The sequence below is a fragment of the Xyrauchen texanus genome, chromosome 8, assembly GCF_025860055.1.
Source record: "Xyrauchen texanus isolate HMW12.3.18 chromosome 8, RBS_HiC_50CHRs, whole genome shotgun sequence".
NCBI lineage: Eukaryota > Metazoa > Chordata > Actinopteri > Cypriniformes > Catostomidae > Xyrauchen > Xyrauchen texanus.
In genome coordinates, this window is record NC_068283.1 from 38,469,941 (window position 1) to 38,495,577 (window position 25,637).

General features: G+C 37.6%; 1 long non-coding RNA gene and 1 pseudogene across 1 annotated transcript; one reads left to right on the top strand and one right to left on the bottom strand.

Moving 5' to 3' along the window:
• Positions 1 to 10,745: 10,745 nt before the first annotated feature.
• LOC127647316 (uncharacterized) lies at positions 10,746 to 15,642 on the bottom strand. Its single transcript, XR_007971042.1, has 4 exons — positions 15,463 to 15,642; positions 12,702 to 12,791; positions 12,517 to 12,625; positions 10,746 to 12,350 (listed from the first exon to the last, which is right to left on the bottom strand). It is a non-coding gene; the product is annotated as an uncharacterized LOC127647316 (long non-coding RNA).
• Positions 15,643 to 18,433: 2,791 nt separating this feature from the next.
• LOC127647313 (2-amino-3-ketobutyrate coenzyme A ligase, mitochondrial-like) lies at positions 18,434 to 25,199 on the top strand (annotated as a pseudogene).
• Positions 25,200 to 25,637: the final 438 nt, after the last annotated feature.

Consider the following 25,637-nt stretch of genomic DNA (forward strand, 5'->3'; position numbering starts at 1 on the left):
GTGGGGGTGTAACGATACACTCAGCTCACGATTCGATACGCATCACAGTACTGTTCACGATATTTTGAACAAAATAAAAATTCAAACAACAGATTTTTTTTTCCAAGGCATTAACAATTTTCAATAACTTTGTTGTATTTTAACCTTCTATATGTAAATTAACAATTAACTAGGCGTCACTGAACAATAAAACTGAATTTGAACATGAAATTAGAATTAATATGGCTGAAACACAAGAGAGAAATTCTTAAAGCAGTAAAAGTGCATAAAATAAAAAACAAAACATTAAAACAAATATTGTTCAACTCAACACAAACAGCTTGTGGGTTTGTTTAGGTTACTTACAGTTACAGTACACCAACATGCTAATGGAGTGACAAACATGCAAACAAATGCAAATACACAGATTCTCACACAATTAGTAATACAGACATACCTGCTGTAACTGGTTCGATTTGTTCTTCAACCGGAGGAAAACCTCTTAACGTTGTTCAGGGAGTAAGTGGCGCAATGATCAAAATCTGGGGTCCAAGGCAGTACTCTCTAACAGATAATTCTGTTTTGCAGGATGGCTGTTTTCATGTTAGCTATAGTTGTAGAGTATTTCTCGTCATGCTCTGTTCGATCATGGATTTCAAGGGCACAATGAGTGACAGGGTGGCGCTCTTTTCATTAGACAGGACGGTGGTGACTTTTTAGCGGTTTAAGAAGGTTTACTATTTCTTCGGCATCACTGATGTCGGCGCTATCCAGAGTATTTTCTGGCATTTTTGCGCACCTCTCTGCTCAAGAGGGCTGACGTTATAGCCGCTTGTTGCTCGAGATAGCATTCCAGGATTTCATCCAGCATTGAGCCGTTCCATCGTGTAACAACATCCATGATAAGATTATGTGATGCGATCTCAAGCATCTTGTACTTTACCACGAGCACGGCTGTTGCTGTGGCACTGCGTTGAAAGAAAGCCACAACTTCTCACATGACAAAGCAAGAAACTAACACAGGGAACATGCAATCCTGCTTGCGAAGCAAGATTCAATGTGTGCAAAACCCTTAATATGAGGAGACAACCCAGCTTCTCTCACTGCCACCTCCATAATAATTTCATGATTTACATGTAATGTTTACTGTGAAATGAGAACATTTATTTTGTTGTAGTGTGTGTAAAGAGCTCAAGGGGCTGCATCTGTAAATGTTGGCAGGCTTCTGGGGTGGGAGAGGGTTGTGTGTCGCGGTTCGGTCTTCAGGAACCGTGACACAAAATCGTGGATGTTTGTATCACGAGTTCGGTTCACGTATCGTTACAGCCCTAATGCTTAGAGTACAAATTTGCCATTCATAAAGTACAAAGGGCTTGTCACTGGGGCAGTACCCTTAAAAGGCCAAATTTGCACCTTTTCCAAGTGTACATTACAGTACAACATCACTGAGGTCCAAGTTGGTCACTAAGGGTACATATTTGCCTCTAAAATTGTACACAAATGTACCTTTGAGGGTACTGCCCCAGTGACAAGCCATTGTACCCCTAAAAGTACAAATTTAAAAAGAAAAATTCTGACCGTGTAGGACGATGTTATCGGATAAACAATGTCTTACAAAAGATCCCGATGTCAATTGCGACACTTATTTACAGACCCAGGAAATGGCAAAACCATGGATATGGAATGTCGCTAAATATATTAAACAGTAGCCCAGGGTGTGAAACTAGCACCTGCTACTCGCAAAATGTGACGAAGTTGAATCCAGTATTCTAGCGTCTCAACTACTCGTATTTCATGCGCTTAATTTTGCTCATCTACCCGCAAGAGGCAGGTGATCTGTAAGATGTCTCGGAATGACACATGGCAAGAAATGCTTTTAGTCACAAAGACACAACGTCAATGCTTGTGTCTGATTCACTGCTAGTTCAGAGGTGTTCAGCACAAGCCTGTCTCATGGAACAAGCGCATATAAAGAGCTCTCTCTTTTAAGTTTCATTCATCTGAAACCTGTTTGCAAGAATAATGTCATATATGAGAATATTGCTAATTATCTCGGATCATCTCAGGAGGTGCTGTGAGTTTTGTTCACTTTATTTTCACACGATTGGCATGCATTGTGAACGTAACTCTGCAGGTTCTGTTGAAGTCAGAGGATTACAAAAGTTACAAGTTTCACATTAGGTTGAATTCATTAAAACTATTTTTTTAACCACTCCACAGATTTCATATTAGCAAACTGTAGCAACAATTGTTTACAGGCAGATTGTTTCACATTTAATTGACTAAATCACAATTGCAATGGGTAAGGTGTTTACATGCACTAAATTAAATGTGCCTTTAAGCAGCTTGGAAAATTCCAGAAAATGATTTCAAGCCTTTAGGGAAGTAGCTTCTGATAGGAGGTGTACTGAATTGAAGGTTTGTTTGTGCATGTATTTTAAGGCCTACCTTCAAACTCGCAAAGAATAGCGTGAAGCCTCCACACGCGCTATATCTCGGTAGTAACGTGCTCAATAAGCCATGTGACAAGATGCGCGGGTTGACGTCTCTGAGGCAACTGAGATTCGTCCTCCGCCACCCAGATTGAGGTGTCACTACGTGTCCACGAGGACTTAAAAGCACATTGGGAATTGGGCTTTACAAATTGGGAGAAAAAGGGGGGAAATTAAAAAATACAAAGTTCATCTTGAATTGAGTTTTATTTTATTTAGGCAGCATTAACTGTATTACCAAAATTTTATACAAACACAAATTCGATAAGGACACACATTTGGCAACATTATTTTGGGAAAACAAGGGAAATTATTAGTCTTATTTATAATGATTATTATTGTCTCCATTTATGATTGTCTTTAGTTTTTAATCTGTAGGCAATTAATCATTTTCCACTGGGTGTCCTTGACGGATGCTTGTGTGGTGGCAAATGGAGATGTGGTTTGGAGATGTGGTTAAACAAGATTTTTTGATCAGTTCATTCTTATAATTGCTTTTTTCCATTTAATTTAAAAGTGCAATTTGAATTTAGAAAGGACTTTTGTTTATGTTTGTGTTGACGATATAATCGAATTCACAGCAATATTTTTTCAGGCAATTATCGATTAAATAATTTTTACATATCGCCCAGCCTTATCACTCACCGAAAAACCCATATTAGTTGACCTCTATTGGCATTTTCATTATGACAATTATTACAGCTTTCAATGTTATAACATTATTTAACACTCAAAAAATCATTAAATTAAGGAGTTAGCTTCTAATGGTTAGAAATTGCATTCAACTTTTATCAAAATGTTTATTTAATATATTATTAAATCATGCTATTTTATTGAAATGTTTAAGTGTCAGCCAATTGCTTATATTGATGAAAAACAATATATATATTTTTACAAACCAGAGTTTTCAGCTCCACAGCAGGACAGAAATCTTCTTAGAGGCCTCCATAGACATTCACGTATGGCATCTGCAGTAAGAATAAGTAAACTTAAGTTAAGGTAGTTATATGGTCATTGTAAACAACACCTTTTTGTTACGAACACATCCGAAAACGGATCAAACTAGTAACATAACTCGGTTATAATCACTTCTGCCGGTCTCTAACCAAAACCATCAAAATGTCGTCCACTGACGGAGACTTTTAGTGACGCTGCCAGGTATCTCAAGAAGTTTAATTACTCATATCTTCAAACTTTCATTTGACAATTATTTCGGTTCGGTCATTTGTTCGTGTGAAATCTCGCCACCAACTCCGGGCTAGCCAAGAAGTTTAAGTTGACGTGATAATAACGCAGCACACAAAATGACAACCGCTGTTCACCTGTAACCAATTTAAAAACACCACAGCAAATAAAACCACATCCTTCACCTCTGATTCTGCCTCCCATGACCGGCACTTGTCTTTGGTTTTGCTATCTGCGTATCAAGTTATTATTTTTTAAACCTTGTAAACATTGACTGTTCAGATTTCCCGCTACCAGTCGCAAAACACTGTGATAATGGGTGTGAAGTGGAGAGGTTTTGAGTTTATATACAGTGGGAGGAGCTTCAGCGCACGTCACTCTCCGGGAACGTCCATCAATGTTTGCGACATTAAGAGCCCAATAATACATTTGATTAAGCCCTTTCTAGCCATCAATAAACGTGGAAATAACGACGAAGCATTCACTAAACTACCGAGCATAGTTATGAAACATTATAAGGGACGTTCGTAATTAAAATGACACTTTAATTCAACGTAATACCGCAAGGAATTAATAACCTATATATCTACAATGGTAAAAATATATATATTTAACACGCATGCGCAAAGTACATTTTTATAAATAGCATTCAACTATATTGGAGGATTGCTTACCTTTGAACGTTTTCTTCTACGACTTCCCATAAAGTTGCTAAACTTACTTTCTTCTTTAAATATGGTCTGTTCCAATACAATGAAATGTAGTTGAGCGGCATCTTCGCTTCTCTTGTATTTTTCTCTCCAACATTCCCATTAAACTGGTTACTGGTATTCCATATTGTTTAATGTGTCCTACGAAGCGCGGCACCACATGTGCTGCTGGTCGCTTTAGAACGCGGCGGTCTGTAAAGTTTACCCGCGCTTTTGTTTGTGGTTCTTCTTTGGTAGGAACTACGAAGCGTTTGCTGAGAATAGCGCCACCATCGTGTGCAATATTCGTTTCTCATGCACTGGTCAAACAATACCAACTTATATTCATTTAAAGCATAACAATGCAGCATTACTTGCATGCTGTGAAATGCTTTGCATCAGCCTTCATTGCGAAATATTTCATATTTAGCTTGCATTTGTTTTCTGGGGATGGTTGTTGTAACACTATCAGTTTAATTCTTTAGAAATTAGCAACAGCAGAGAAATCATTTGCATATCTGAACATCACCCTGAGAGTAGCTGTATGTCTGCAAGTAAGAAACCTTTATGTCTGGATGATAGTTTGTTTGCTCATTTGATAGTTGCATGGTGTTCATGTTAAAGGAATATTCCAAATGCAATATAAATTAAGCTCAGTCGCCAGCATGTGTGACAAAATGATAACCACAAAATAATTTTGATTTGAGCCTCCTTTTAAAAAATAAATGAAGGGAAATTTGAGTGAGGCACTTACAATGGAAGTGAAAGGTGCCCATTTTTGGAGGGTTTAAATGCAGGAATGTGAAGTTATGGTTTTATAAAAGCATTTACATTAGTACTTCTGTGAAAAATTGAGCTGTAAATTTGTTTAAACCATCATTTAAGGTTTACGGCATTATGTTGTCGTGGCAACGGAGTTTTAAAATTGGACAAAATCCCATCCATAAAAGGGAAGTCACACTAAAATCATGTTAACTTGCAAATTGTTTGCGTTTTGTGGCTACAACCGTATTTAAATGTTTACGTATTGGACCCCATTCGCTTCCATTGTAAGTGCCTCAGTGTAACTAAGAGTTTTGCCTTGTAAAGAAAAGGTGGGAAACGTCTCAATAATTTTTTGTGGTAATCAACATTATGCCACAAATGATGTCAATTGAGCTTAACATGTATTGAACCCGGAATATGCATTTAACAGGACATTATGAACATAAGAGAATAAAAGTACTGTGAATGAAGTACATTAAGGCAGTAATTGGTTTCTGAGGGTGTGCAACTCAAAAATTAATTTAGCTGCAACTGATGCATGATGGTCCTCCCCAGTAACAGTAGCATCTGATCGGTTTCTGCCAAACTGGAAAACTGTGGCATGAGGTTTGAGAGTTTGTGGAGGTATATCTCTCTCTCCCTATTTCTCTCTCCCCTCATTCTACCTAAGAGTTGGAGAAGACCATCCGGCAATGGAATGGTCAAAGGAGCAACCCCTCCAGGAAGGGGAGGAGTAAGTCAGACCGGAAGTTTCCCTGGCCTGAATCAGGCGGTGGGGGGTATGTAACGAGTTGAGTTGCCCAATTAGAGGGAGAGAGATATGAAGAGGAGCCGGAGATGCCAGAAAGAGAAACGCACACAGCAGTGTTTTGTGAATGCGATTCAGTGTTTTAGATTGAATTAAAGTCTATTTGATTGTTAATCTGGTTCCTGCTGGTTCCTGCTTCGTCCTGTCCCGAAGAACGAGAGGCTTGTCTGCCACACACACCTACCATATCGCTTCAGAAGACATTAATTTAACCACTGGAGTCTTAAGAATTACTTTTAAACAGCCTTTTGGACCTTCAAAGTTCTGGTCACCATTCACTTGCATTGTAAGGACCAACCGAGCATAATATTCTTTTTAAAAATCTTCATTTGTGTTTTGCAGAAGAAAGAAAGTCGAACACATCTGGGATGGGAGGGTGAGTGAGTGACGAAAGAAATGTAATGTTTGGATGGACTATCCGTTCAAAATTAAACTAAATTGTAAACCCTCCTCATACATCGTGTAGTGGAAACAGCTCAAATCAAAAACCCAATCAAAATAAGAGTATTTAAATTTTTTTAAATATTTCTTGCAATTAACTACTAGCAACAGGTATATTTAAAAATACTTAATAGACCTACTTAAAGGTGCATTCAGTAGTTGGAGCTTGTTTTACACATTATCAAATATATTGTGTTTTTGTGAAGAGTGATCTGAATGGTGTATGAGATATAGACTGCACTCATAATAGTTTTCTATAAAAAGTGTTTCTATTATACATGGTGCAGGTTCAGTGTTGAAATCACATGACCTGTGGTGTTTCACTAAACGCAGAAGAAGATGATCCTCACGCTCATTGGCTGCCGCCTCTGTAGATACGCTTAGCTATGCTTAGCGCAGTTTTGTTTGGTGACGCAAGGAGCGAAAAGAACACAATGGAACATACTTTAGAAGTATATATCGTGTTTAGAAGCGGAGACAACAGGAGATTCAGTAGCTGTACTGCCGAAGATGCATGAAAGGTCTAAAGCAAGAAGATAGAAAGATGAAAAAACTAGAGTAGACATTAGTACGGCATCTATGTCTTCATTCGTTTAGTGCAAAGTAGTTTGGCACAGTGATTGCTATGGATTATGTGTAAACAAGTAAATGGAAATATAAATAAATAAAATTAAATAGATAAGTGTAGTGCAAAGTAGCTTTTGCGATTGCTGTGGTAAATTTTGAGTAAACCATGATGTTGGTTTGCTAGGAAACAAAACGAGTTCTTCAAATACAGTATTCATGGACATGCTAAATTTGATCATCTAAAACAATTCTAATCTTTCCTTCACCTTGATATTGTGTATCGCTAGATAATGAGGTTTTACGCTAAGCAGTGCTCTAATAAAGGTAATTACTACTACCACCCCTGGAGTCACGAGTTTGAATCCAGGGCGTGCTGAGTGACTCCAGCCAGGTCTCCTAAGCAACCAAATTGGCCCGGTTGCTAGGGAGGGTAGAGTCACATGGGGGAACCTCCTCATGGTCGTGATTAGTCAATGGGGCACGTAGTAAGTTGTGCATGGATCGCTGAGAGTAGCATGAGCCTCCACATGCTGTGAGTCTCCACGGTGTCATGCACAACGAGCCACACGATAAGATGCGCGATTTACTGTCTCAGAAGTGGAGGCAACTGATACTTGTCCTCCACCACCCGGATTGAGGCGAGTAACCAGGCCACCACTAGGACCTACTAAGTAGTGGAAATTGGGCATTCCAAATTGGGAGAAAAGGGAATAAAATAATAATAATAATAATTTAAAAAAAAAGGTAATTACTTTGTCAAGAAATAACATGAAACGTAGACAGTCTCCAAAGATTATTGATATGTGGGACAATAATAATCTGTCCTTAAGAGTAGAAGCATGTTCACATGATTTCTGATGTTTGTTTTTAGGCAAAGCAATTATATTATAGTAGTAATAAATAACTTTAGAAATTACCTCAAATTCCGACATTTTCCAGATGCAAATGGTATTCAAAGCTGCCAGGGGCAGAAGAGACAATCGTGTTTATCCACGTGGATAGATGGCAGTACAGCGTCTAACACCACTGTCAAATCGGTACTTAAAATACACGAAGAAGAGCAATGATAATGCTAGCTAGAGAACTACTGAATGCCCCTTTAAAATACATGTACTAGTAACTAGACAATACTTCTGACATGCAACAAGACCACAAAAATGAAGGAGAAAGGCTTAATTTCTGTATTATTTTTTAGTTAAGACACAAACAGAACATCAACTAAATTAGCCCATCCTCAGCCTAATTACAAGCTAAAGACTATACCATAATGGTAACCACATAAAATCTCCAACTGAAACTTCTGACCAAAGCAAAAGTGGTGGTTGCCTGCCCGGGGACATGACAATGATACCAACTGTATGTCCATTAACACTTTCCACACAACAATTTCTAAATACAGCATGGCTGTGTGGTCAGGCCTTTCAACCATGCTAACCCATGCAACGAGAGACCACATCAAATGTCGATGTTACCACAGTAGTGGGCCTCAAAACAAACAATGATGATAGCGGTTTGAACAAGTTTTCCTCATGCTGCCCGTGAAGCGTCCATTTTAAATATTTTAGTTTTCATAATACTTGCATTAGATTATAAAAGTGCTTTCAGTACAATTACTTTCAAAACATTACATCATTTTAAATTGGTGCTTTCAAATCATCGCTAAAATTCCCATGCCAGGGACATATTGGTTGTCTTAACTGAGCATTACTTGAAATGTCAAGTTTTGTGCTCAGAACTCAAATATCTAAGTTTATTGAACTTATATTTCTTAAAAGTCCATAGACTTAAGATTTAAAGTGTTAGTAACTCAAACAGTTGAGTACAAAAGTGAGGCTCTGGGGAATACCCACAATGCCTTGCAGTTGAATTATTTAATTGTGTCCCCTTTGGTCAAGTTGGACCCTTTTAACACTTGGTCCCCATTTGACATTTTTTTTGTGATAAATGCATGTGCATCTGAAGTACAGGCATATATGCGTTTGTGGAGAAATATGTTTATTTAAGTTTATTCTTATGCTGTGTTATTGTATGACCTAAATTTGAGTACATTTAATTAAATGTTGCATTGAAACTATGTTTAAATAACAAATCTGAGTTAAGTCTACTTGCATCTAGTTACATTAACTTACATAGTTAAGTGAACTTAATTACACACATTTTGGAGATGCCATTATTCAATTAATTTGACAGAACGAGTTTACTCAAGCAATCGTGTAGAGTCCATTTTTTAGGGTCTTTAGTGGACCGTGGGCCAAATGAGTAAGCTTTACCATAGAGCAGAGGTCCTAAAACTTTTTGACTTCAAAGATAATGTTTGATAACATTTATAATCACCATGGGTATGTATATATCCTGGTACTCAACCATTTAAATGACCTATATTCACATTATGTTATGACCATATTTTAGGTGTGGGCAACTTTCACCCATGCACCTTCTGGAATTGTCTTTCATAGCTGGGCAGGTTGGAACATTTGTCAACCGTTCAACCATTCCAATATAATTTGGTATTTGAAGTGGTTTGAAACAACTACCATAAACACCAGGCTACTATACATTACATTGGTTTTTTTTACATTCATGTACTCCTGTAAAATGCAAATGTTTAATTTACAGTATAATAACATGACTTATATGCAGTAATAGGAAACATGTCCCGAGTGTCATTATGCCAACTTTAAGAATGCTGCCTGCAAATTAAACAACACAAATCTTACCTCTGCTGCTGGTTTCCATCTCTCAATCGTCTTTGGTGTTTCAATCTGTGTGTTAAGTTGTTCTTTTTCAACTTAACATGTACACAGGGTTGGCTGGATGTATTATATCAGAGGATCCGTGTGAATGAATATACTTAGTTTCGGAATTACTACACAAACCACAAACTCTTTCTGTGAATGAACTGCACAAACATCCTTTCCATTTCCGCTCGTTTCACCCAACTAATGACTCACATTGTGTAGCATTACTTTTGATAGTTTGTTTCAGTTGTTATTTTCTACACTAAAATGCTTATGTGGATTGTCCAAAGCTTTTCTGTCATTATGCCACATTTAGACAAACAGAAAACTGCACATCCCACAGCGTTTTATCCATAGCTCATTTTAAAAATAAATCATACTGAGGCTGTTAGATATTAGGAGAAAGCTGAATCCACTTCTAGGGCCTTGACTTCCTCTGATTTTGGTAAAGTTGTTTCTGTTTTTAAGGTTTATGTACATTGCGTGGAAAAGGGATGGCAAGGCATAAGCAAAAAAGAGCTCAGCGCATAAAGCCTTTCTAACATTAATATTGCACCATTCAAATCGTCATGTCCATACAGTGTAAATCAAAATTGTATGTGATTGTAATTTCCTGAATTGTCATGAAACTGCCATTAAAATAAATAAATAAATAAATAAATCGAATCTCTTGGCTTAATTTCTATATCAATCAGTTTAATCTCAATAGTTCAGATTTTCCACAGTATTACTGTACTGGTTGAGGAACACTGTTTTCTATTTCTATTGTTTTTTTGATATTGCCACAGTCAGTGCACACTTCAAAAAGATAACTTTGGTTAGAACGAAAGAGGATGTGGTTTTTCAAGAACTGTTCTTTAAATGAGTAAAGATATGTAAATGTCAAGTGAGAAAGCAAGATATCTTTTTTGTATTGAAAATGGGTTATTTGACGAATGGTACAGTGTAGCTGCTAAAACACATTGCAGAAGTTCTCTGCTGTAGTAACGTCACTAAAGACACTGAAAAGCTTACTCATGTGCATACTTTATTTTTCAGTAATGCATCATCATACTTAATGACACATTCTCTTGTGGTATGCTTGACAGAAAACATGAATGAAGCTCATTTGCATATTCTACATGCAGTGTTACATTTGTTAATGCACGTAATGGATTATTACAGTATATAGTGGATTTGCCGTAACTTGACTGTCCGCCATTGAAACTAATATTGATAGGCCAGTTTATTAATCAGGCAATAATATAGAAAAATAAGGCTTTGTGCACAAGTAATTTTGGGAAGTGATAAACTTCCATGATCTCATTGGAATTTTTATTGTGCCAGTAGGACATTTGGAATTTCCCTTCAATGATCAATAAAATACATCCATCAACAAACAAAGGTAAATTGTATTATGGCTTCAACAATTTTCTTTGAGTCCTGAGAGATTACTCTAGAGAAGTGTCGTTTTTATGAAAAGAGCAACAACAACAAATTACAGGAAAATGTTATAACATGTGTCAACAACTGTAATATCCAACTAAAGGGGAAAAGCTATGCTAAATCACTGTGTGTGTGTGTAAGAAGAATAAAAAGTAATATTAATTATTAAAATAACAATATAACATTTTAATATTATGTTCTTTTTCTCTCATTGATAAACGTTCTGAAAATGTTATTCATACATTGTTAGCGGGACGTTCTTTATTCGTTACTACATTTGCAGGGTTTCCATCCAAAATGTTTAGCAATTTTTAAAATGAAACGTAAGAAAATACGAATTGTTGCACATTTCAATCCACTATGTAATGCACATTATCATTATGGAGCCGCCTCGTCGTGATGAAGCAGCTGAATGACCTCTACCTGCCCCCACACCGCCAGTCTACGCATACCTGGGAGCGCCCGCTCTCAAAACTGTTCTGGTGGATTGTGAGGACCCACGTTATCGTCCAGCTGTGGGCTAAACACTTCCGAATGACAAGCGCTATGTTGAAAGAATTGTGCGCCAAGGTCGGACCTTTTGGTAGCCTAGTCACATCAAAATATCGCACATAACACGTGCACAAATGGTCAAAATACATTATCGTTTGGTTTCAATCACCTTAAATGCACATTTTAACTAATGCGAAACTCATTTTTAAGTGAATTTAGAAAGTTTATTCGCATATCAAGTGTTCCCATTCAGGATTTCATATGCGCAATTTCAAAATGTGCATAAATAGTTGGATGGAAATCCACCTAATGTACAAAAATAAGAATAATCCACAATTTAATTTTTTCTTCAAAACGTACCTATTTTTGCATTCCTGTTCAGTGGTGTAGAAATTACACTTCAGCTAATACTCTAATGCAGCCTTGCATGGATGCAAGCTAACGTGGGTCTGTTTTATGCACTAGAACAAATTCTGGAGCTGGCCATGTTCACATGTAGAGAGACGCATCCGGTTTAGGATCTTGACTCCTTGTGAAAAATAGGGGGAGAGAGCGGTCTCCCGAGGAGGAGCATGCTACTGCACTTTGACAAACCACTGCAAGCTTCAATTAGGAGCATTACACACTGTTGGCAAAACGCAGTAACTGTGCTCCTCTTCTTGACACCCACTCCTGTGGTGTCCCTGACTCTGGGACGGACATATGATCACAGGGATCCTTCCTCTGTGTTGTAAACGAGGCTTTCTTTCTTCAACATGGTCCATGTATTCTGTTTGGAAAAAGGGGTGGACCATTAGGACCCAAAGGACATTTGGAACTACAATGAATATACTTGTAGATTTAGTGCATTGTAAAAGTACAACCCTTGAATGTGATGCCACCACTTTATCATCTTTCACAGCAGGCCAGTTTGAGAATGAAAGACAGAGTCTCACCTAAACTGATGTGATGAATATCTTCCATCTTCACTGTGATTGGTAAACCATGGACGTACAGTGCTCCAGCCACTAGATGGCACCGTTTCTTCAACTGAGAGCTTCATCTCTGCTTACACATTATGCAATCACATTATTTTAGGGCAGAGTATTTGTATGTATGGTGTTTATAACTAGTTACACACCAGAATTATCATGTCCACAGCAACACAATAATCTCCATGCTGTTCTCCATGCTGTTCTCAGAGACAGCCAGAGGCAATCGATGCTGCTATCTGTGGTGAGAGGGATATAAAAACACAATTATGTCATAAAACACCTCTTGAGATACATCTGAACTTTAATTGTTATACTGGACTATATTTAATCTCTTTAAAACATAGTTTATTGTCATATCAATCGCTCAATTTGTTTTCAAATGTAAATGCTACTATATACACACAATTTATTCTCCATGCACACATTTAATATCGGCATATAATCTTTGAACAGTGCAGTAAAATCCTGTAAATGACACTGAAAGCTATAATGACGTGACTATTAGAAACTACGCACCTGTTGAAAAACACAACATATATAAACTGTATTGAGAAGTGTGTGACAACTATGCTGAAGTGCAGTTAAAACATCTCACCTGTACAGTTGATTTCCATTTTAGCTATTCGTCTTTGGTGTCAAAAGCTCCGTGTTTAGATTTAGTTTCGCTATTCTACTGTTGCGATTTTTAGTTTTGGATTTGCCGCGGGTGGAGAAGGCGGAAAATAGAATACAGGATGTGACGTTTAGCCAGAGCCTTTCTACCAATTACTACATGCTTAACAACAAAATGCATAACGCGGCGGTACCACAGACATTCTATGACAAGAAGCCGTTTTTTAACCCTCGTGCGTAAATTAAAAAAAAGTTACTCAGAGGTCCTTGGAGGACAAAATTGCACACGTCAAAAAACTTTCATAATAATATTATATATTAATATTATTTTCAATTAGGTAACATTTTTAACCAACATCTGCCCAGATCATAACTACCAAATATTCATTCATTTTCATGATTTTAACCCTTTAAATACCAGTTTGTTTACATAATGCCACTGTTGTTTTTATCACACACACACACACACACACACACACACACACACACTTAGCTGCTTCATTTATTCAGTTGGTCTGCATATACTACAGCAAACAGAAAAAGCGTGTATTTGCTCCATAGGCTAAACATGAGAAAAATGGCACCATTTGGTAGAAAACATAATATTTTTTTATTTTGAAGCCAGGGCTCTAGAATGAAAGCATAATATCATAGAATTCATGATTTTATGCTTTAAATGGCACTGGGATCAAATATTACAGTTTTGTTTTGCGGTAAACAAAAAGCAGCAACCAAAATCTTTTAAAAATAAATTGCGGTCTGAGTATTTGTAGAAAACGCGAACTGAGGAACCTTTCTTTGCGTAGTGACGTCACAGATAGCGGAGACTACAAGTGACGTCATTAGCAGAGGACATCCATGTGAGGTTTTTTTTTATTGCTTGAATGAAAATAAAAGAAGCCACAGTAAACATAAAACTTAATACATTCCGTCAAAGCTAAATAGCAGCACAAACAAAATATATACATAATAAACAGAGGTGAATGACAAAGGGTTAACAGGAAAAAAATTATAATAACTAAGACCAAAAGAATATTGTACAAGGGGGTTAATTATCAAAGTATGTCTCCAAAAATTGACACAATTTAAGGGCTTTTTTATTATGAATACATTTTAAGGATTTGAAAAACCTTCTGTAAATGCATGAGGATGGGAGGATTCTTAAAAATCTAGATTTATGTATAAAGTAATTAGCCAAAACCACAATATTACTAACCAAAAATGACATGCATGTGAGTGAGCGTGCAAGTCTGCTGCCAGACCCTAAGCTCTGTCCTTTGGTATTTAGCAGAGACGGGCCACTTCTATTAAAATGAATGGAAGAAATTGGAACGCATATAGCCTTTTGAATTTTGTATATTGTCGATGTACCTTTTTGTTAGTTTTCTTGTTATTTTTTTAAATTAATTTATTTTTTTATTTCTTTGTGCTTTCAGTTGTTTTGACTGTCATGTAATATTGATTAAAGCAATAAATAAAAATAAATAAATTAAAAAAAACAAGGAGCTCTGAGCGCCCAAATGTCAACGGATGTAGAAAGGAAGTCCAGCCTTACAATTAAATAAGCCAATCACCTTTTAGATACAGACATCCCCTGTCAATCAACTCGCTAATACGCACGCGCATTAGCTATACAAGCCGGGAAAATTGCATGTTTTAGCGTAATACGAGGTAATTTATGATTCCAATATTATACAATTTTATTGCCGACTTGAAATATATTCTTTGATCGTAATCTTGACCAACCGTTTTTGAAAATGTGGTCTTTCTCCATTGACGTAGATAGGAGCTGCACTGCTATGACTGGAAATAGCCTACCGAGAGCGTTCCAAAGATGTCCGACAGTGGACTGACTTGCTAGAGACACTTTGGTAAAAACTCAGAGGTTGTTATAATATGGTTTAGCCAACTTTTGATACCTTGATTTTGCTATCACTTCGTTCAATGAAAGCGTGACAAAAAAATTAATATAAAAATACACCGACTGTGCTTTGTTTGAGCTGATTTGTGCAGCAAAGAAAAGAAAAATAAACTTTGAGCTTTCTCGTTATTAGTCCAGCTCCACAACGTCCCAAACACAACGAAATATTCACGAAACAGCAAGTCACATACAATTATAAAACTAAGAAAAGATGCACATTACTTTAAAACAGAATATTTTTAGTTCATCTAAAATTATAAACAATAACCTAAGCTTCAGCAATTGGCAAGATGCATTTACTCATTAACATTTGCTCATCTGGGCTACATGCTTTATAGATAACTTTATATAAAACTTTCATAAGAGCTGCTTACCTTTTCAAATCTCCCTCCACTCACTTCACTTCCATTCAACAAACTATTGCAAGACGTTCTGTAATTGAACGGGGTCCAAATATAATCAGTTCTAAAACTGTTGATGCATTTTTTACCAACATTTCCATAATGTGGATTAAAGCTCAATTTTGTCCTCCTGTTGAGCGCTGTTATCACACTGCCAAGTTCCCGCATTTATTTTGTCTTCTAAAAAAAATTTGTCTTCTTCCGGTGGGTAGGACTCATGTGGTAATGGGTCCAAACGGCGTGACATCTCTGTGTGCTGGTTAGGTCAAATCAAGTCAAAGTTTATTAATATAATGTGTACAAATACAGCATTCAAGGGAAGTTGAAATGAAACGTTAGGTCTGCAAGGTCAAGAAAGAGGAAATTGCAACTCAAGTTCAGTGTTGCAAACTTTTTCTCATGGGAAATCGCCGAAGGATCGCTGAAATATTGCTAAAAGTAGCGCTATCACGTGGTGACGTCATTTTCACGTAAGACGTCAAATTTACATATGTAAATTAATGGCGTAAAGAGCGATTCTTTAAAAGTGTAGAACCATAAGTATTTAACTACTAATCATTTATCTATCACTAATAGAACTTGTCAAACATTCAGACTGGGGTATTTCTATCTATCTATCTATATTTATTTATTTTGTTTTGTAATTAATCTAATTGAACAATGTCAAATTCCAAAATGATCCTTGCAAAATAAACCAAACGCGATTTGTCCCGTATTTAGGCTGGTTTAGATGGCCGTCACAGAGAAATCGTTCCAGATCGCTAATTTAACATTGATATAAATGGAGTTTAAAAAAAAGAGTCATAAGGACAAATACATTTGAAGGAATAAAAATAAAAAAACATGTATAAACCAACCAAAATGTGTACATAAATAAAATAAAGAGACAAATAATCAAACAGATACAAATACAAATATTTTTAACATATAAAAGATGTATTTTTTACAAGTCAGGGGGTCAGGAAAGTTCTAACGGTATACACTTTTTTTTTTTTATTAATAACACATATTAACTAATGTTTTGCTAAAACTGTGGAGGATGTTGTTAGCGGCCGTGAAAAGTCGCTAAAATTGTCGCTAGTCGCTAGTCATAGTTCGAATTACAGGGGGTACTGGGGGGTACTATACCCCCCAATGAAGACCCAGTACCCCCCAAAGGGACAGAAATATCAGTTTTGGGGGGGGTCAGATAATTTTTCTGATATTGTGAAAAAATATATTTACGGTTACAATATAAGTCAACTCCTATTTTCACTGTAGGAACATTTTAATGTAAAGCGATTTCAGACACCCCTATAGTGGACCGTACCATTTTTAACCACCGTGGCGGCTAGAAGCAATGGAGATAGAGAACGGTTTGCTGCTGACGTGCATGGATAATTATAAGTTGCTAGCTGACGTCTAGCTTGTTGATTTTACAACCTTCATTTATTAACGTGTTTTGTTCTTTCATAGCTCATGTCACGTCTTCATACATTGAATTACCGGCTACTTACCTGTAGGGATGGGACGATTACCGGTTTCACTATAAACCACTATAAAATATATTGACTACATATGGTTACACGTCGGCCTTGTTGACATGCCCTGCTTTTAACCTTTAGTGACACATCTTACTGGAAACAACAACAGTTTACTTTGCTCACCCAACAACAAAACGAGTCATCGCCCATATTTCTGCTTGCATCATCTGATTGTGGAGAACTATGTTGTGGTTTTCTCTCTTCAGGTATGTTTCCACTCAAAAAAAATTCTCTTGACCTTTTTTATGCTCAAAGCGCACATAACAAAACAGTTGGAATGTAAGGGCTGGCATATTGAGGTAAACTCATAACAATGTTACCGTGAATAAGACCCTCGGTCATTGTCCATATTAAAACAGAACATGTAAAGAATAACCTCCATGTGTTGACTGAGCAAATATAAATGTGCTTAAAGGAATAGTTCACCCAAAAATTACAATTCTCACATCATTTACTCACTCACTTTGAAGGAAAATCTTCATTTGAGCTCAACAGAAGAAAGTCATGTACATGCACAGCTCTGTAGGTCCATACAATGCAAATGAATCGGTGCCAAAAAGTTGAAGCTCAATAAAGCAAAAAAGGTAGCATAATAGTAATCCATACGATATGAAAGGTGTACGTGAGAAACAGATCAATATTGCAGTTGCTTTTTACTATAAATATCCTCCCTGGCCAGTAGGTGGCGTTATGCATGAAGAATTTGAATCGCCAAAAACAAAAGAAGAAAAAAGTGAAAGTGGAGATTTATAGTAAAAAAAGGACTTAAATGTTGATCTGTCTCTCACCCACACCTATTATATAACTTTTTTTTTTATCCCTTTTTCTACCAATTTGGAATACCCAGTTCCCACTACTTAGTAGGTCCTCGTGGTGGCGAGGCTACTCACCTCAATCCGTGAGGCACATGACACCACGGAGACTCACAGCATGTGGAGGCTCATGCTATTCTCCGCGATCCATGCACAATTTACCACTCGCCCCAAAAGAGTGAGAACCACTAATCGTGACCACGAGGAGATTACCCCATGTGGCTGTACCCTCCCTAGCAACCGGACCAATTTGGTTGCTTAAGAAACCTGGCTGGAAGGAGCAGTACCCCCCAATTATGGTGGGGTAATTCGCACTCTGCGCTAGATGGCACTTTTACTCACATAGGGGGTCAAAAACACTTTGGCAACCCTTTTTAAATTGAATTAAGGAGCAACCCATTTTTTAATCTGAATGTATATTGATATTTACAGCTTGTATTACGCTTTTTTTACACAAGCTGTCGCTCGTAAAATCCAGCAGTCTGTTTCTTTAAATGCAAATAACCTCAGCTGCTCTGCCATTGGATAAAAACCGCAACTCCCGCCTACTCGAACATTTGATTGGTTGATTTTACTAAGCGTTCACAACTACATATATCCGCTGTCAACGTCGCTCGCTGCCAATCCATACTTCTATTGTAGTAGTATTTTATTTGATAGTGGAGGAGAAATGTCACTCCGTACCGCTGTTTATCGACTCAGTACTCCGTTTAGTAGTGTTTTACAGTCCTGTACTATAAATACAAAAAGACATAATGTCGCTGTGAGCCAAGCGCTGTCTGTTCTGGAAAACGAGCTGGACAGTATCCGTGCTGCGGGCACATGGAAGGGGAGAGAGTGATCACGTCCAAACAGGGTCCTCGTATCAACGTGGACGGCAGCAAAGGCGGTGAGCAACAATCTGTTAATCCAGAGGGACCAGGCAGATCAAATGTATTAAAACATACACCAACAAATGTCTGATAAAACAGGGTGTTAAACATTCTAGGATGCACTTGTGACCTGAAATAAAGAAGTATCCCAGCAGCTTGCAAAGCCAATTTAATGCTCTAATAAGTGATACGAGTTGAGCCATTGTGTCCTTTTCATATATTATTAATATCTTAGTTGTTCTGGATGAGATTTGTATTTATTTATTTATTTTCATCAGAGAGAGTGTCGATTTCAATTACAAAAAGTCTCACTGTCTTAAAAGTCAAAAGCATTGCAAGGGAGACATACAATTAATTGTTTTTGGAAAAGTGTTTGGGATATTGGCATCAAGTACTTTTGGGAAGTTGACGTGTCTTGCATTGTGACCATTGCTAAGTAATTAATTGCTGTCATTTAATTACGTTTTCATTGAGAAAATTAAAGTAAGGGATTACTTACTTATGTAATTGTGTTAAATACTATGTAGATTATAGACAAATTCCATATTAAAAATAGTACATTTAAAATCAAAATTTAACGTCTAATGTTAAAATGTATGTTTTCTAATTTAACGCTGCGCCCTTACATTTTTTGGCCAGTTCGCAAGTAATTTATTTTTTTAGATGATTTATCTGAAGTCAAGTCAAGTCAAGTGGTTTTTATTGTCGTTCAACCATATACAGTTAGTACAGTACACAGCAAAACGAGACAACGTTCCTCCAGGACCATGGTGCTACATAAAACACCATAGGACAAACACAGAACCACATGAGACTACACAGACTAAATAACATACCTATATATATATATATATATATATATATATATATATATATATATATATATATATATACACCTATATACCTATATAAAGTGCACATGCAAACATGTGCAAAAAGTACAGGACAGTACAAGAAATGTCTAACAGGACAATAGACACAGTGCAGCGCCGACCAGTACTCAGTAGTGCAAAAAGATGACATACAATGAGATAATGTTCTATGCACATAGCAGTTATTGAGGTAGCAGACAGTTATAAAGTGACAATAATTAAAGTGCAACTCAAGACGTGTGTGTGTGTGTGTGTGTCAGTCCAGTCTCTGAGTATTGAGTAGTCTGATGGCTTGGGGGAAGAAGCTGTTACACAGTCTGGCCGTGTGGGCCCGAATGCTTCGGTAGCTCTTGCCAAACGGCAGGAGGGTAAAGAGTTTGTGTGAGGGGTGTGTGGGGTCGTCCACAATGCTGGTTGCTTTGCGGATGCAGTGTTTTTTGTAAATGTCTTTGATGGAGGGAAGAGAGACCCCGATGATCTTCTCAGCTGTCCTCACTATCCTCTGCAGGGCTTTGCGGTCCGAAACGGTGCAAGTCCCAAACCAGGCAGTGATGCAGCTGCTCAGGATGCTCTCAATGAAATCATTAAAATAATATTTTCGTGTCTATCCTTGTATTTTTCATCTGGTCGAGGTTGATCAGGGTTTTAGAAAGTAATAAGTAATGCAATTATTTTTCAGACAGAGTAACTAGTACAGTAATCTAATTACACTATAGAAGATGTAATTAGTAGTTAGTAATTCATTACTTTTTTAGAGTAACTTACCCAACACTGATTGTGACGTATTTCACCTAAAAAATTTTAAACAGCAATTCGCTCATTTTTCTTGTATAATGACTAGACGTGTTGCTGCTGTATGATCTCTTGTAAATGGAGACACTGCATGAATTACATGCAATTTACTACATTCAGTTGTTGCAGGACCCTAGTGAGGAAAAAAGGTGATTTATAAAGGTGAAAACAGCACCAAAATATTCACCAAAATGTCCCTTCTCGCAGTGAAATCAGACACAGTAGGTTGACTATTCTTTCGCTAAGATCAGTCCGTGCTTACCGAAATTCAAAACAATGCCCCCATTGGCTAGAGCAATAAGTGTTATTCAGGTGAAAAATCCACTGGGGGCACCAAAAGTGAGTTGTGAAGTGAGTTGTTGACAGTGAAGAGGAATGCATATTTTATAACCTGTACCCCCAAAGCTAAACCTTACCATCAGTGGGGTAAAAATGTAATGTTAGAGGAGAAAAATGGCACCTTGGAATCGCGCTTGACATTGATTATGCGACCGCGATTTCTTCCTGGATTCAATGCAGGATCCAGTTTTGTGCGGTTTTCATTTTGTGGCTAACATGAAGAATAGTTTAAAAAGCTCTTCATCTGTATTGTTGTGACCCAACACCCATATATTCTCTTTCCCTTCTGTCAGAAAGTACACATCTGCTTATTATTGTCTTTTTCCACTGTAAGACAATGTCATGGTGGTAATTGTCCTCCTAAATCTGTCTCTATGCAGTTAAGCTTCGCTGCAATGTGAGATCAACATTTGCTTTTGTTTTATCTTCTAATGGCTCATATGTCTCTGTTTTTGTTATAGATATATTGAATTTTTGTGCCAATAACTACTTGGGTTTATCCAGTCATCCGGAGGTGGTACAAGCGGGTATAGATGCCCTGAAGAAGTACGGAGCGGGCCTCAGTTCAGTTCGTTTCATCTGTGGCACCCAGGTGAGGAAAAATACTGTATATCAATACACAGCCAGCAATGCGAATTGAAACCCCATTGAGTTATTATTTTATACCTCTCTCTTCTCTAGAGCCTGCATAAGAACTTGGAGGAGAAACTCGCCCAGTTCCATGAAAGAGAAGACTGTATTCTGTACGCTAGCTGCTTTGATGCCAATGCTGGTCTGTTTGAGGTGATGATCACCCACATTCATATAATGTGTAGAAGCAAATTGTTCCTCCACCTAATGCATCAAAACAGTACGTACTCTTGTACACTTTGCTTTAGGTCCTGTTGGGTCCTGACGATGCCGTGTTGTCTGATGAACTAAACCACGCCTCCATTATCGATGGCATTCGATTGTGTCGTGCCAAGAGGTTCCGCTACAAGCACATGGACCTGAATGACCTGGAGGAAAGGCTGAAAGAATCTCAGGTAAGTTGCAGTCAATGACATGTGGTAAAATTTGTTTGATTAAAAACAGATCATCTTTAATATAATTTTAAATTCACTTTGCCACTGGTCTTTTTTTTAAACTGACAGTCGTCTCGTCTGAGATTGGTGGTCACTGATGGGGTGTTCTCCATGGATGGCGTATGTGGCTCCTCTACAGGGAATCTGTGATTTAGCTGAGCAATATGGAGCATTGGTCTTCATTGATGAGTGTCATGCCACAGGCTTCATGGGTCCTCGTGGCGGTGAGCAAACAAAAACAGCAATCAAATACTTGGTTGTACCTGGTAGATTACGACAACATTCTCAACATTGCCACAAGAGGTGCTATAGCAAGTTTTAGCGTGAACTCTCCGCTTCAACAATGAGTTTCTCTTTCAAGTCTACTACTGTTATGCCAAAGCAACAGTTTAAACAGAATCTTGCTGAGCAAGCTAGTTAAAGTCAATATATTTTTAGCATCTGTGTAATTACACAACATGTTTTATAGCACAGACTTTTGAAGGTAAATCTAACGCCCCCTTGAGTACCGAGGTTTGTACATTATGTACAACCAGATCTCTTAAAATGTACATGATTGTGGCAACATTTTTGCGGAACGAAATTACGTGCTTCGTTACACGTTTTGCTGCAGTTTCTCAAGGAAATGTCCAGTGGGGGCACCAAAAGCAAGTGAAATGGTGTCGTAATCAGATTTTTTTAAGATGACTCTTAGATGCAAGTTAGAATAGTGTGGAAAATAAGTGTTTTATAATGTCAAGTCATGATCAACTGTTGTACTTCTGATTGGAAACTGCATCGAAATGTAGAATGTGGCACGTAAAACTATGTATGTTCAACCAGACCGTGCCTTGACAATGCGTTGTGCAAGCGCTTGCATTTGCGTTCGCATACTTGCAAAAGTATGTTTCTTGCCTAACTGTTAATTTTTACAATTTTATATATATATAATATTTCCACAGAGGAACTGATGAGCTGCTGGGGGTAATGAACCGAGTGCACATTGTGAATTCCACACTGGGAAAAGCACTAGGAGGAGCTGCTGGTGTGTACTTCTGAACTCTGAAATACTGTATATTCTTTAGGAGACCAATAATAGACATTGAAGACATCTTGGACAAAGAAATGCATATGTATATAAATAAGCTTTTCAACTTTTCTTATATTCTGTCAGGTGGTTACACAGTTGGACCTAAGGCTTTAATTGACCTTCTGAGGCAGCGGTCTCGTCCGTACCTCTTCTCTAACTCCCTCCCCCCTCCTGTGGTGGGCTGTGCCACCCGTGCTGTGGAACTGTTACTGGCATCCAATGAAATTGCTCAGAGTATGGCAGCCAAAACCATGAGGTAGGACAGGAAGGCAGTTTTCTGGTATTTGTGAACTCAGTTACACCCTTCGGCTTGTGTTTCTGCATTTATCTTTTGTGTGCAATAGATAAGCAGGCTTTGGCTTTGCAAAGCAGCAGCTGATCAAAATTTCATCTGAATTTCGCTGGTTCAGTGTTCCTGTATGGATATGGATGCCGTTGAGAATAACATTTTGTAGAGTTCATTGTGCTGGTGATATAAGTTCTATAGAAAATTGTTCACCTCGACAGAAATACTAACAATGGTCTATTGTTGGTCTTCTGTCCCAAAGGTTCAGAAACAACATGACCCAGGCAGGGTTTACCATCTCTGGCACAGCTCATCCAATCTGTCCTGTGATGCTGGGAGATGCTCGTCTGGCTTCTGTTATGGCTGATGACATGCTAAAACTGGGTGAGGCATAAGGATTCATCATTATACTGTGAATAACTTTCATTCATACTAGTTACCACATTATATTTTACATCACCTTTGTGAAACAAATAGCTGTTTGTAACTGATACTTAAGAATAGTTCACCCAAAAATGACAATTCTGTCAGTCATTCAAACCTGTGTGACTATAACTTCCGTGGAAAACAAAAGGTGAACTTTTGAAGAATAACCTGGTAACTCTTTTCTATACAATTACATTACAATGTGCTATATTTCAGGTCTTCGAAATTTAAGTCATTATTCACTGAAAATATTGCCATCCACTTTAGCTTTCAAGACAAAAATGCCACTTTAAAGGCCGGACACACCAAACCGACATCAAAGAAATAGCGGTGACAAAAGCCGACTGTGGTGTCACCTGCGTCTGGGCCAAAAAGTTGCTCTTGAACACACCGCAAAGACTACACCCAACGGCCAACTAGCATTTATGTTCTGCGCCTTACTGAGAGGAAATAACTCTCCATACCAGCAGGTAGCAGTAGTCTCTATTCGTCATTCAAAAAGGGAAACCGGAAGAGCTAGGACTGCAAATATACAAACTGTAAACAAAACAGTGCTTGCTTACCATTTTCACACTAATCTTGCTCACCACAGATGAATGCTCAGATGAGATGAAAAATGAGAAGAGCCTTCTGTGTGTACCCTCTTGATTTCATCATTTGCATGCTTTCGTCACTTCCATTTTTTCTCGTGCACTGGTTCGCTGAGCTGAACAGCCAATCAGACTGATCTGTCTCAACGATGGGCTCCGATTCAACATGCTCTATCGGCCGAAAAGCCGCCGACGGGGGTCCAACTAGTGCCAACGGTGCGGAACACACTGCAAAAACTCGCCCGACAGATGCTCAACAACAGCCCGACACTGGCCAATGGCCAACCGTCGGCTTGGTGTGTCACAGAATTTACACATATTTGAGCTAGGACGTTTAGATTAATTTTGGAGCTTGACAGCCCCAGTCCACTTTTATTATATGGAAAAGATCAACTAACAGATTCTTAAAAAAATGTATTACCTTTTGTGTTCTACGGAAGAGAAAGTCATACAAGTTGGAACAACGTGATTGTGAGTAAATGATGACAATTTTGTCCGTTTTGGGTGGACATCATATATAAAATTAAGTGCTCATACCCAGCAGCCTGATTATGTCTTTCTCTTTCTGTGCCCAGGAGTGTATGTAATCGGATTCTCTTACCCAGTTGTTCCCAAAGGAAAAGCCCGCATTCGCGTCCAGATCTCTGCAGCTCACACTGATGATGACATTGATCGTACCGTAGATGCCTTCATACAGACCGGCAGAAAGCATGGTGTCATTTCCTAATGTCAGAGAGAGAACAGGGTGAACTGTGAGCAAATGACAAAGGAGTAGTTTATGGAATAAGTTGTTAGAGTGAGGTTTAAGTTACAAATCACAGCAAAACAATTATAAATTAAAAAATGCTTATATTGCTCCTGAGAAAAATGAAAGTCAAAGGGTATTTATATATTTTAAGCATTAACAAAATAAATGCTTTTGTTATGATTCATAGTCACTTGTCTGTTTTTTTAATAGCCAGTGTCTTTTAAAGCAGCTATACACCAAAGCATATAGACTTTATTTCAGTTGAGACATGCTTTGTATAGATCATGCAAACTGTCCATAATTAAAATTAAAAAGATAATGTGTTGTAATGTCTTCATTGATGATTCACTTTTGGGTAGTTGACGTCCTGTGACGTGCTATACTCCATCTAAAATTATTTTAAAGACAATTTTGTGTATTTATTATGAATGCAGATATACAGTATAATAGTATTATGCACTTTTAAAAATGTATTTGTAACACATCAGGGCCATTAAGAATGAACTAGTGAAGGCAAAAATGGTGACAAGTTACTGAACATGTATACAGTACACTTTCCCATATAGTAACAAATTTGTCTTAAAAATATTGATGTTCTGTGAACATTTTATCCGCGGAACAACAACAATACTCTTTCAGTGTTATTTTCACCATTATTAAAGAGTTTTGGAAAATTATTGGAAACAATTATACATATAAACCCTCTCAGCATCGGTGTTATGTTATTTACTATTATAAACATTTACTCAATGTGG